Genomic DNA, 13,773 nt, shown 5'->3' on the forward strand with positions numbered 1-13,773 from the left:
ATTGCATATTTTCAATAAAATTACTAAATTTTAGCTTGGAGAGAACCAATGACCACTTTGTTCCCGATGCTTAATTACTATACTCAGCTAGTCCCTCGGCCTCAGCCTCAGCCTATATGGTTACTATACGCATGTTAATTTAATTGGGCTGCCACAACCATGCATGCATGCACATAGAGGAGAACTGCTGCATATGTATTGTCTGAACGCATGGTGTCAATCTGAATGCAAACTCACTTCATTTTTTCGCATGTTGACCGAGGAAGCCACAAGCAGCTAAATTCAGGACAAGGCCACTGAAATTCAGGGCCAGGACAGTATTTCGAGGTGAACTTTTTGAGGAGAATTTTTAGAGGTTGTTTAGATGGGGCTAAACTTTTTAGCCCTATATCACATCGGATGTTTGGACATTAATTTGAAATATTAAACATAGAATAATAAAAAATCTAATTTCATAAATGAGAGCTAATCCACGTGACGAAATTTTTAAGCCTAAATAATCCATAATTAGTTTATTGTAGCATCACATAGACTAATCATGGATTAATTAGGCTCATTAGATTTGTCTCGCAAATTAGTCCAAGATTATGGATGAGTTTTATTAATAGTTCTCGTTTACTATTTATAATTATTTATAATAAGTGTCCAAATATTCGATGTGACTAAGAAACTAAACTTTAGTCCCTAAAAACAAACACCCCCAAAGATCTAAAAAATTTTTAGGAGAGGAGTCACATCGACACTTGCGGTCATATATTTAAGTATTAAACATAGTCTAATTATAAAATAAAATTTAGATTTCATCTGAAAACCACAAGACAAATCTTTTGAGTCTAATTAATCCATCATTAGCACATGTTGGTTACCGTAGCACTTATGACTAATCATATCCTAATTAGGCTCAAAGGATTCGTCATTTCCTCTATAACTGTATAAATAGTTTTATTATTTATCTATATTTAATGCATTATTTAGGTGTCCAAAAATTCGATATAATGTTTTTGGAAAATTTTTTGGGAAACTAAACAAGGCCTTAGAGAAAGAATTGGGTAGGAACTCAAATGAGCGACCTTTTTTAATTTGGACTGCAAGGATTTGAGTAGTAGGAGGGTCTGTAGGGTTTTAGCTTGGTAATAATAACATTTTAGATAAGTTGTGTTTAGGATTATAGTTGGAAGAAAAAATGAATTTAGAATGGCTCCAAAATAACAGAAATCAAAAGGAACGAATTTAAAACTTGTTGCTAGAAAAAAATTCTGACTATGCTACAGATCTTTTCTTAATTAAGCTTGCACAGTATTGTATAAATGTCCTGAATTAATGTGTTCAGTTGTACATTAGCTATGATCTGTTAAGAACATTATTGAACCACCCGACATACATACATCAAGGTGCAGGCTGAGTAGGTTACAATTTAAGTACTGCCTCCGTCCCCATATATATGGATTCTCGCTCTTCACTTATAACTTTTAATCATTCGTCTTATTCAAAAATTTAGTATAAATATAAAAATTTATAAGTAATAATTAAACTATTTTTAATAATAAAGAAAATAATAAACAAAATAAATAATATTTTCAAAATTTTTTAAATAAGACTTGTGGTCAAACATTATAAATAGAAAGTCAAGTGGGACAGATAGACTAGTTGCAAGAAACCTTGCATATGGTCATGATAAAACCATTACTCTCGGCCTACGTTGTCGGCACTATAAAACAATTACTACTCAAGGTCCCAATCTAACACAGCATACTCTCTTTTGTAATAATATAACACAGATTTTTACTGAAGTTTTGATATACCATCTCGATATTAAATATTTAGTATAAAATTTTAGTATCTCTATCCCAAGTTTGTATACTAGTAGTAGATGGTATCTCTAGGACAGTAAAATGTCAGTGATATAAAGATTATTGCTCATTCCGTTCTTTCCCTAGCTCTTAATTAATCTCATCCAATACTATTCATGGCAGTAGTATATTTTTTTCCCATCATATCGATCGATAGGTAAAGAGGTTTTACCACATCTGCACATGAGAGCACACAACTTTGTACGGAGTAAAAAGATTACAAAATCATTTACACGCAACTGCACTGAATAAAATAATTATGTGTTTTTTTGCCAAGCTAGCGGAGACGTGAACCGAGGCAAAGCTGAGCGAGCTTATGCTTCCGCGTCGGGATCACATACACCTGGAACAAACTGAGGAATCTGTGATCGGCAAGCTACGTACTTATATACCATTTACAAAGTGAAAGGCGAGACTCATATCTCGGTGACGAAGGCCTTGTTTAGTTCACAATTTTTTTCTTCAAAAACATCATATCGACACTTTGGACACCTAAATAAAGCATTAAATATAGATGAACCAAAAAACTTGCATAGTTATAAAAGAAATCTTGAGACGAATCTTTTGAGCCTAATTAGTCCATGATTAGCCATAAGTGCTACAGTAACCAGCATGTGCTAATGATGGATTAATTAGGCTCAAAAGATTCATCTCGCGGTTTCTAGGCTAGCCGTGAAATTCGTTTTTCATTCGTGTCTAGAAACCCCTTCCGACATCCAGTCAAACATTTAACGCGACACTTCTTTCAAAATTTTTCTCAATCTAAACACCACCTAACATCAAATGAGCCATGCTCATTGGTGCACTAGCTCCATCATATTATTTTCCTGTCGCTCATGCATTGATGATGGGACTCGACCTAACATTTGTTTTTCCTGCGTTTCCTTGGTGACTCTATCCTGTAAAAAACAATTGCTAGTATGCGAAGATAAGTTTGTATTTACGAGAAAGAAATACCGAAGCCCACCTTATTCATGGAAGAATAGTATTGATGAATTGGTAGAGGTTAGGATTATTGAAAAGATAAATTTTCTCTATTCATGGACCAAGAATATATGCAAGAAGTTAATATTATTTTCTTATATATGGAATAAAGTTTGATCTCTATGAATAAATTTATTTTGGTACGAAATTAAAGACTCTAGCAGCTACTGCTGCTATCCTCATTTATTATTAATTCATGACACTGTGGTCTGTGCTCGAAACAGAGTTAAACAGACCTTCCAGAGGAGGGTGAATGGTAGATTGAACCAAAACCCAAAAATCTTTTCGCGGAAATAAAAGATTATCTCTGGTTATGTCGCTCCTGAGATTACCTCTGGTTATGCCGTTCCTATGACGTCAATCTAGTTGCGCCGCTCCTGAGATTAACTTGATCGCGTCGCTCCTGTGCCGCCGATCAGATCGTCGAGATCCAGAGAAATACCGGTAGATGAAAGCAGAATATGTAGATTGAATGCTCTCAACTTTATTGCTTCAACTGATATTTACAAAGTGCACCAACAGCACTCCTACTAAAATTGTCGATCTAGAATCAACAACTAAATCTCACCAAAAACACACCGGAGACATATCCCTCGGTACCTATTTATACAAAATAATATGTATTCGACTCGGTCGCAGACACCCGCAGCCGCATCGTGCATCGTCGCCTGAATCGAATTTCCCGGGTCCTGGCTGAATCAAACTCCTACGCAAGTACGAACCAGTTTGCCGTACGTACACGTACTGTGTACAAAGTCTATGCATGCTACGTACTGCCGTGCTGCATAAAACCAAAACCACACGAGCCCAAACGTGCTACAGTACCTCGCCAGCACTGTAGCACGCGTACAGTACCCTGTGTCTCTCCTTTCTTCTTTTTTCTTCACCAATTAATCTCCAATTTACTTCACGATTTTTCTGACGCTTACACATACAACATGTGAAGCTTATTCCGATTCCATCTCATACGGTGTTCCTCCACTATGTGCCATATCGTATTCAACATCGTCACCCGGCATCCTCGATCGTCCGGACCTCAGCTCCTCCCTGAGCTTAGTCACGATCCCAACGCCGTTGACCGATATTGATCTTCAAAAATCACTAACTCTAGTACAACCATGTCACATGGCATCCCGACCATCTAGACATTGGTTCCTCCCTGAACATAGTCATCGTACGCATCCCGACCATCCAGACCTCAGTTTCTCCCTGAAACTAGTCATGGTCCTCGCCATTGACCATAATTGACCTTAAGTTACCTGCACACATAGAGACAAACCAACCGTATTCGGGTACAGATATCGCAACCTGACCCACATTAGTCACACACACTCACACCAACACCACAATCGTTTTCAAACCAAATTCTATCAATTTACAAGCCAATTGTTCATCACAAAATATTGATTATGACTATGATCTTACACCTTGTATTTTGTATACCTGCGCATACGAACACAAGAAATTAGGTAGCTAGTCACCGTAGCTGATTCTTGATGAATCCTAATCCCCACTTCTCCATGTCATGAGGTTGCGACTTACTGAGGCATGCGAGCAAGGCTCTAGCCGAAGCTAATGGCCATCTGATACCCCCACCATCTCTATACCTATAACCTTCATTGTTCTTCATCCCTATCTTTTCACTTGTATTTGCATAAGTCAAAATTTAAATTTTTAATGTTTTTGAGATTTTTTTCACCAAAGTTTACAAATATGTTGTTTGGTTTATTTTCCAAAGCCAAACAATACCCCCTGGCTATGGCAGATGAAGCTCATCAAGCTCCTCCTCTCTCAGTATTGTATATATTGTAACACTGTAACTTACTAAGTCTCATTTAACCTCTCTGCGAACACTCTGATTTCCAGCTACAACTTAGGCCGTTTTCGGCCAGAGAGTTAAATATCTAACTCCTCTCTTTCTCCACGCGCACGCTTCCCAAACTGTGTATTTTTTGCGAAAGTTTTCTATAGAAAAGTTGTTTTAAAAAACATATTAATCTATTTTATATTTTTTAATTATTAATAATTAATTAATCATATACTAATCTATTACTATATTTTTCGCGCCGGATAGCTAACCCATCTCCCACCCCAAACTAACGCAGCCTTAATGGATGCCGCAAATTAAACCATAGCTGATGCACAAGAAGGACAAGCAGTCACTCGATCACTTAGGTAATAAACAATGTTGCAGGCATGATTAATATTTTACTGTTTTGCAAATAATCTATTTAAATGAAAATTGGTTGAGAAATATTTGTGGAGCTGAGATGAGCATGTGTAATTAATGTGGGTCAGTTTACTATAGATATGCCCAAAAACAGTCAAAAAAGGTGACACACGGTAGATGGATGTCAGAATAACCGGTAGATATACACTATATGTGTATGGATTTGTAATATGTTATATAAGTTGTGCGTTAGTACTGGAGAAATTTGGAGAAAAATAAGAGTAAAAGAAAGATGACGCTACACTACTCGTGTTATATTTGTGGTTTTTGATAAACTTGTAATAGGTTTGGAAATATAAAGATTGAATCATACTAGAACAAGAAGTTATACTTTTAGTTGGTGATGAAGTTTTTATTACAAATATACCAGGGGATGAGACACTGTCGATATCGGTTATATATGTTTTATAGGTGATAAAATAGGGTTCAGGAGCTGTGCTTTATATGCACTTTATAAACTGTAAACTTATATTGATGCAATAAAGTTGATTTATTATGAAGATGTATTCTCTTATCGCTAAGCAGATGGACCGGGTGCTACACGGGCGATCAATTAATATTGACATGTTAGTCTATCAATTTTGGGTTCTTTTATTTCCTCTACATATTTGGTTGATTGTTAGAAAAACTCTCCTCTATCTTGGTCTTGTATTTCTACCATACAATTATTTTGTTAGCAACATATACAAGACATCATCCATCGCGAGCATGCGCTCTTCGTCGCCTAGGCCCGACAATGACACTGGCCACTGGGTTTGCCGCTGGCTATTTTCAGTAGTGTCGTATTTGCGGTACGTTTATTTGGAAAAAAATTTTTTAACAGATGTCATATCGACGTATACGATTACATATTTTAAGTATTAAATATAGTCTAATTATAAAATAAATTTTAGATCCGTCTGAAAACCACGAGACGAATCTTTTGAGCCTAATTAATACGTTATTAGCACATGTTGGTTACTGTAGCACTTATGGCTAGTTATATATTAATTAGACTCAAAAGATTCGTCTTACGATTTCCCTTATATCTGTGTAATTAGTTTTAACATTTATGTATTTAATGTTTTATCTAGATGTCTAAAGATTAGTTTTAACATTCATGTATTTAATGCTTTATCTAGATGTTGTGATGTTTTTAGAAAAAGTTTTTAGGAACTAAGGGGTTGTTTAGATGGGGTTAAACTTTTTAGCCCCATGTCACATCGGATGTTTGGACACTAATTTGAAGTATTAAACGTAGACTATTAATAAAACTCATCCATAATCTTGGACTAATTCACGAGACGAATATAATGAGCCTAATTAATTCATAATTAGTCTATGTGATGCTACAGTAAACTTTTATAAAATTAATTTTTTTATTACTCTATATTTAATACTTTAAATTAGTATCTAAACATCTAATATGACTAGAGACTAAAAATAAATCCTACAAACAAACAACCATAAAACAGGGCCTCGGTTGAAACAATTTTCAAGGAGACACGTCTGAACCCATGCTGCAGTGTCTCTATGACTGGTGTCTGTAATTGACGGGTGTCTGTAATTTGTGTACCAAGAGCATCTACTTTGGATCGGGCGCATTCATACCATACGATCTCATATGATAGCAACGGTCCCCTGCAAGTATCCGATGTGTTGTGAATGAAAATGGTAAAAGTGAAAGGAATGAACAGTGATTACTATTGATGGTAACAGTACATGTATATATAGGGGACCAAAGGGTGGGACCCACGTCCGTACGGACGTGTCCCTTGTAATGTCGGTTGCCCCTGTACAATGTCTTTTAATCATTCTACTAATTACAATTACTAAACTAATTGATCACTTAAACTTCTGTTTGCAACACTCCCCCTCGATCAATTGAACCTTGTAATTTGTAGTTGAATTGTCTTCATAAGAGTCATGTGAAAGAAACAATATAATATATAGTCTCCCCCTAAAAATGTAGTTTTTAGTAAATGAGTAGAATTATATGGTATACCGTTAGATTATATTATAGGTATATATATAATTTAGTTATTGCAAATCTTTAAGTTGTCTCATACCTATTCCATAAACATATTTGTGGAATAATGTTATTGATAGCGACTTTGTGAATAAATCTGCAAGACTATCACATGATTTAGTTTGCAATATTTGTATTTCTCTATTTTGTTGTAAATTATGTGGGTAAAATAATTTAGGAGAAATATGCTTTGTGATATTGCTTTTTATATAAACTGTATTCATTTGTGCAATACAGGCAGAATTATCTTCATAGAGAATTGTTGGTTCCTTGATAGGATCAATACCACATGACTGTTGTATTGATTAATCATTCGACGAAGCCATACGCATTCGTGTGAGGCCTCATGTAATGCAATTATTTCAGAATGATTTGTAGATGTGGCTACCAAAGTTTGTTTGGATGATTTCCATGATATAGCCATTCCACCATGTAAAAATACAAATCCAGTTTGTGATCTTGCATTGTGTGGATCGGATAGATATCCAGCACCAGTATATCCAATCAAGGTTTTACCTTGGTTAAATTTATGAAATAAACCAAGATCCTTAGTACCTTGTAGATATCTGAAAATATTTTTAACTTCTGCCCAATGACGTTTAGTCGGGGCTGCACTATGTCTTGCTAGTAAATTTACTGCAAATGCAATATCAGGTCTAGTGCAATTTGCAATATACATTAGTGCTCCAATGACACTTAGATATGGAACCTCAGGTCCCAATAATTCTTCATTTTCATCCCTAGGTCTGAATTAATCTTTATTCATGTCAAGGGATCATACTACCATAGGTGTTTTGGAAGGATATGATTTATCCATATTGAATTTCTCTAATATTTTTTGTATATATGCAGATTGATGTATCAATATACCTATACCGATATGCTCAAGTTGGATACCTAAGCAAAATTTGGTCTGACCCAAATCTTTCATCTCAAATTTCGTCTTGAGGTGATTGCGTGCTTCATTAATATCTTGTGTATTCCGATGATATTGAGATCATCAGCATACACTGAGATAATACAAAAACCTGTTAACGATTTCTTAATGAATACACATGGGCAATCATCATTCTTAGAATATCCCTTTTTCATAAGGAATTCTTTCAGTCGGTTGTACCAAATTCTACCTGACTGTTTTAAGCCACAAAGCAACTTTTTAAGTTTTACACAATACATGTTGCGATGTTGGTTCTGATTCAGAATTTTAAGTCCTTCAAGGACTTTCATATATATATATATATATATATATATATATATATATATATATATATATATATATATATATATATATATATATATATATATATATATCCGAATCTAGTGACCCATATAAATATGCGGTCACTACATCCATGAGATACATGGATAGACTCTTTTGTACTGCCAATGATATTAAGTATCGGAATGTTATACCACTCATAACTGGAGAATATGTTTCATCAAAATCGATACCAGGTCTCTGCGTGAACCCTTGTGCTACAAGTCTCGTTTTGTATCTCATCACCTCATTGTTTTCATTCCTTTTTCGGACGAAAACCTATTTCGATCCTACAGAAAAGGTGTTTCGAGGAGTAGGTATTACCGCAGAAAATACCTCTCATTTTTTATGCGAGAGTAATTCTGCCTCGATTGCTTCCTTTCATTTGATCCAGTCTGAGCGCTTGGTGCCGCGTTGCGCCTTGCTGCCATGGTGAGAGCCAGTGCCGGTGGCCTGTTGAGGTCGAAAACCTCGCCGGTGGGGGGGGGGGGGGGGGTCTCCTCTACGGCAAAAACGGAAGACGATGCAGCGTCGTTGTGGTTCCTCGGTGGTTGGCGTCGGCGTCGGAAGACGCTCGGAGGAAGCGCCTTCGCCGTGATCTGCCGAGGGCAGTGGTGCAGAGGGACGCAACACCGGACTTCTGCCGGCTATTGCTGTGGAGTTTGTTGAAGTTTCGCCGTCGGCAGTGGGTGGTGGTGGTGGTGTTCCGAGGCGGCGAAGGACGTTGAGGCGTCCATTCTATTGATTTCTTGCCGGTGCGCCGTTGTTCTGGTTCTGGTGATTTGCGCCAAGACGACGACCACCGCGAGGGCCATGGTGACGTCCAGAGCCTCTAACAGGACGAAGTCCAGGGCGTCCAAACCGGTGAAGGCCACGGCGACCAAACTGGCGACGACTGAAGTTGAGGCGGATGCCGCGAAGGGGACGGAGTCGTCGTCCTCCATTCTGTGCAGCAGGAATCAAGAACAAGAGAAATTATGAGTTTTCCATGCTTACCAATGAAAAATTTCAATCCTTTGCTCTCTGTGTACTTTCTGTGGTAGAGGCAGTGCTGATAACGTGTTGTCAATGAAAATGGTGAAAGTGAAATGAATGAACAGTGATTACTTTTGATGGTAACAGTACAGGTATATATAGGGGACCAAGGGGTGGGACCCACATCCGTACGACCGTCCCTTGTATTGTCGGTTGCCCCTGTACAATGTCTCTTAATCATTCTACTAATTACAATTACTAAACTAATTGATCACTTAAACTTCTGATTGCAACACGATGCATGTTTAGTCCGTGTATATTTATTTCCCGATTTTTTCTTTGAAGACTTATTTCCCGATTGATCTTCACAGCAGCAACAACTAGCCCCCAGCGGTTTATTGTTACTCCTGCAGCCAACCTCCTCTTGCCCACGGAGAGGAAGGCGCTCAAGTCCCAAGATCGATATAGAAGAGGTTTACAGAGATAGAGTCCTGCTTCCTTACGCCCTGCCACTAGTGCAGATCCTCTCATCGACAACAGCCCCTCACATAACTTTGTTGGGCTTTATGGGAAGTCTGAACGAAGTCATCTCAGTTGAGCTTAAATTAACACCGTCGTATATGTACACGTACAAACATAATCGAGGTGCATGTAGCTATAGCCCGTCACCGATGACATCCATCTATAACAGGCACAACTTTACGCCTGATTGAAATTACCTCCTTTATCTCAATTGGGCCCAACAGTTAAGCCCGTTAGAGATAAGGAACGTCAGTGATGGGCTCTAAATATGTCTCGATTCAGATAAGTTTAGTGGCCGTCGCCGATGATTCATATCGGTGATGGGCTTTTATTTGTGGCCATTAGAGATAACTGTGTGTCCGTTAGAGATCTCATTTCTTTGGTTTGATTGAGATATATTTTGCGCACTATAAATAAAATATTATTTTCAAACTATTTTAATGAGGCATATTTTCACTGTATAGTTGGTCGAGCTCATCTCTAATGGGCGGTATTACGATACCCGTCACAGATGATTGTCATCCGTATCGAGCGTAGTACTAACTCATTCACGATGGACATTACTAATATATGCCCGATAAAAATGGGTTTACTAGGGTTACTAACTCTCCATATCCAAATCCATATCTCTCCCGACTGTGGTCGCCGCCAAGCTGCCACCGCCACCTACTCTTCGACGGTGCAGCCTCCTCCATGCCGCTGCCTACTCCCTCGTCATACCCGAGGCCGCCTCACCGACTGCTGCCGCCTCCTTGACAACGTCGCTGCCTCACCGAGCCCTCCCCGAGCATGTCGCTGTCCCCGAGCACGCCGCCGTCCCCGAGCTCGCTGCTGCGTCAACCGAGAGGCCGCCTCCTCCCTCACCATCCCCGAGGCCACGTTGCCCCAAGGCCGTCTCACCGACCGCCGCCGCCTCCTCCCAGCTGCCCCCGAGCACGCCACCGCGTTGACCTCCGCACCGAGCCTGCCGCCGCTGTCCCAGGTTGGCATGTTGAAACCTAAATGAACAATTTTGTTCATTGCTATTGCGATTTGACATGCATAGGATTGATTGTGTATGGCATATGATTTCAGAGGCCTAGTGAATGTGTATGGCATAGTGATATATGTGTTAGCTAGAAAGAGAATTGTATTTTTGACTTGTGTATGGCATAGTATGCATATATGTGTTAGCTAGAGATTTCAGAGGTGTATTTTTTTTCCATATGTCATGAATTGTGCTTTTGAGCTAGAAAAAGAATTTTATTTTTGACTTGTGTATGGCATAGTATGTATATATGTGTTAGGTAGAGATTTGAGAGGTGCATTTTTACATATCTGATGAATTGTGCATTTTTTTAGCTAGAAAAAGAATTTTATTTTTAACATGTGTATCATAGTACGCATATATGTACACTACAAGAGATGTGAGGATTTATGACCATTAATATTTGTCATAATATATGAATTTTTTATCACATATTAGCATTTGTGACATACAGTTGATAAAAATGCTTGCGTCAAAAACCATGCGTCTTAAACCATACTTTATGTCGTTTCGATGCTATTGTCACAAATGTTATGATATTGGCTTTGAAGTTATAAAATTTTATGACATATGTGTTTTAAGTCACAAAGTTACACCATGGCCTACTAAAGCCCACATAAGGAACAACCTTATAATGGGCATGGCCCAATGTTGTGGCTGAATTTGGCCAAGCCCATTTCCTATTTTGAACAATTTTCTAGCATATATCTAAATTTTATTGATTCTGGCCCAACCTAACCTTCTTAGACTGAGCCCACATAAGTTCTTTTGGGCATATACGAGTTTTTTGACCAGCCCATACGAATTATTTTCTTGCCAACCCAACCTAACCTGCTACTTAGGGCCCATGTGATTTTTTGAGACTAGCCCACCTTTTTTTCATGATGTTTAGGGCCTACCCAAACCACATAGCAGATAATTAGGCCAACCAAACAACACAATTTGCATTAAAAACATATTCATACATGCATTCCAACAGATATGGCAATACACATATCCTGCATTTCAAATACACCCATATTGCATTTCAAATAATACCCATTCCACCAACATTACGTTACTTTTAAGTCTCCAAAATCAGAACATTCATTATAGGACCAACACATATGACCATAAGTACTGACAATCAAAATACAGATAAAGTTCACATGAATAAGACATAACAGGACCAGCCAAGTTCTCTGATTATCAAGGTAACTCTAAAATCCCATACATGGCTGTAGACAACATCTTTTGTTTTTCTGTTTAATAGTAGAGAACCTCTTTTGTTTAATAGGGTAAATGGACATCTTTTGCTTAATAGGCCAAATGGATAGTACACAAGCTCTTTTGTTTGCATCACCTTACAACAGAATTGTATATGCGTATTTTACAACCGCTCACGTTTGATCTTTCCAGATTTGATCCTGCTTCAGCACCGGCAAAATAAGTGTGGCGTTCATTATCTTAGCAATTGCAACAGCATTACATATCTGCAAATATATCAAGTACTGCAGTTAAGTACCAAGTGTTCAATAAAACTTGAGCAAGCTAATAATATTCGTTGCTGGTTTAATCCACCGTCGGCATGAATAAATATATAGCATTTTCTAGTACAAGATCTGCACAGAATAGAGAAGAATATATTTATTCATCAGGATTTAACTAGTACGAAATATATTATCCAGCTGATCTTTCGCTAAATATATATTTCCAGGGAGAAGTAGATAATGTTGTTACCTGAGATCTCATCAGTATGGCACTCAGCGCAAGGCTTCCAAGATGCCGCTGCGGCATGCAGATTCTCCCAGAAAGAACCCCGCTCGTTCACCTGCAGAGTAGCACCAAGCCAACCACATAAACATTGGAACAAGTTGTGTGCGAATAAATTGTGTGCACCAAGCCGGCTGGAGAGGGGGAGTAGGCCGGCGCTGCCGGAGGGGAGGAGGCAGGTGCTGCTGGATCCGCCGCGCGCTGCCGTTGCGGGAAGACGCCGGTGGTGCACCGGAGAGAGGGAGGCCGGCGCCGCCGGAGAGGGAGGAGGCCACACCGCCGGATCCGCTGTGCGGTGCCGTTGGGGGACGAGGCCAACGCCGCACCAGAGAGGTGGAGGAGGAGGCCGACGCCGCGCCATAGAGGGGGAGGATGCTGGCGCCGCGCCAGAGAGGGGAAGGAGGAAGCCGGCGCTGCCGGAGGGAGAGAGTTATAACAGACAACTTATATGTTTATATGTAGTCTGTTATATATGAAAAATAATATGATATATAAGATAATTATTTTTATGTGTTATTCATATAGTGGTGTAATAACTAAAAAATAAAACAATAGAGCGAGGAGAATTGGATTTTCATTAGGCTGAAACCAAAGGAGAAGGGAGGGAAGTTAGGCTACAGTAACCAGGGCGAAGAGGGTAGAGGGAGAGAGTTGCTGGGCCGAAAATGGCCCAATATGATGTTTTATTTATTAAGAATACTTCACACGTTCAAATAATTTCCAGAAAATCTAGAAAATAGATGAGCATACAAAGTATTTAATAAAATTTTATCTTGACTATTTTCATGTTAAAAATTTTCCATAAATTTTAACCTATCCTTGCTTTTGCATTTTAAACTTATTCTAAAGAAAATATTAAACAAATAAATTCTTAATTAATATTTTTCTATGTTGTGACATATAAATTTTATAAATATTATATTATCATTTTATAAATTTCTGGTTATTTACAAAAAATAAATCCAACCATAATTGACTTTCGAAAAATATATTTTTTGTATTTACTCCACTTGTTAATTCTTTTAACCTTTAGATGATTCTTTTAGATCTGCGCACTCCTAATAGAATTTAAACAAGTAAATTATATAGATGTCCAAAATAGTAGCTGTATTCCAATGGTTTGGCAAACAATCTGTGAACTTTGAGGTTTCGTTTTTTTGTTAAAAT

This window comes from Oryza brachyantha, chromosome 1 (assembly GCF_000231095.2).
Source record: "Oryza brachyantha chromosome 1, ObraRS2, whole genome shotgun sequence".
NCBI classification, from domain to species: domain Eukaryota; kingdom Viridiplantae; phylum Streptophyta; class Magnoliopsida; order Poales; family Poaceae; genus Oryza; species Oryza brachyantha.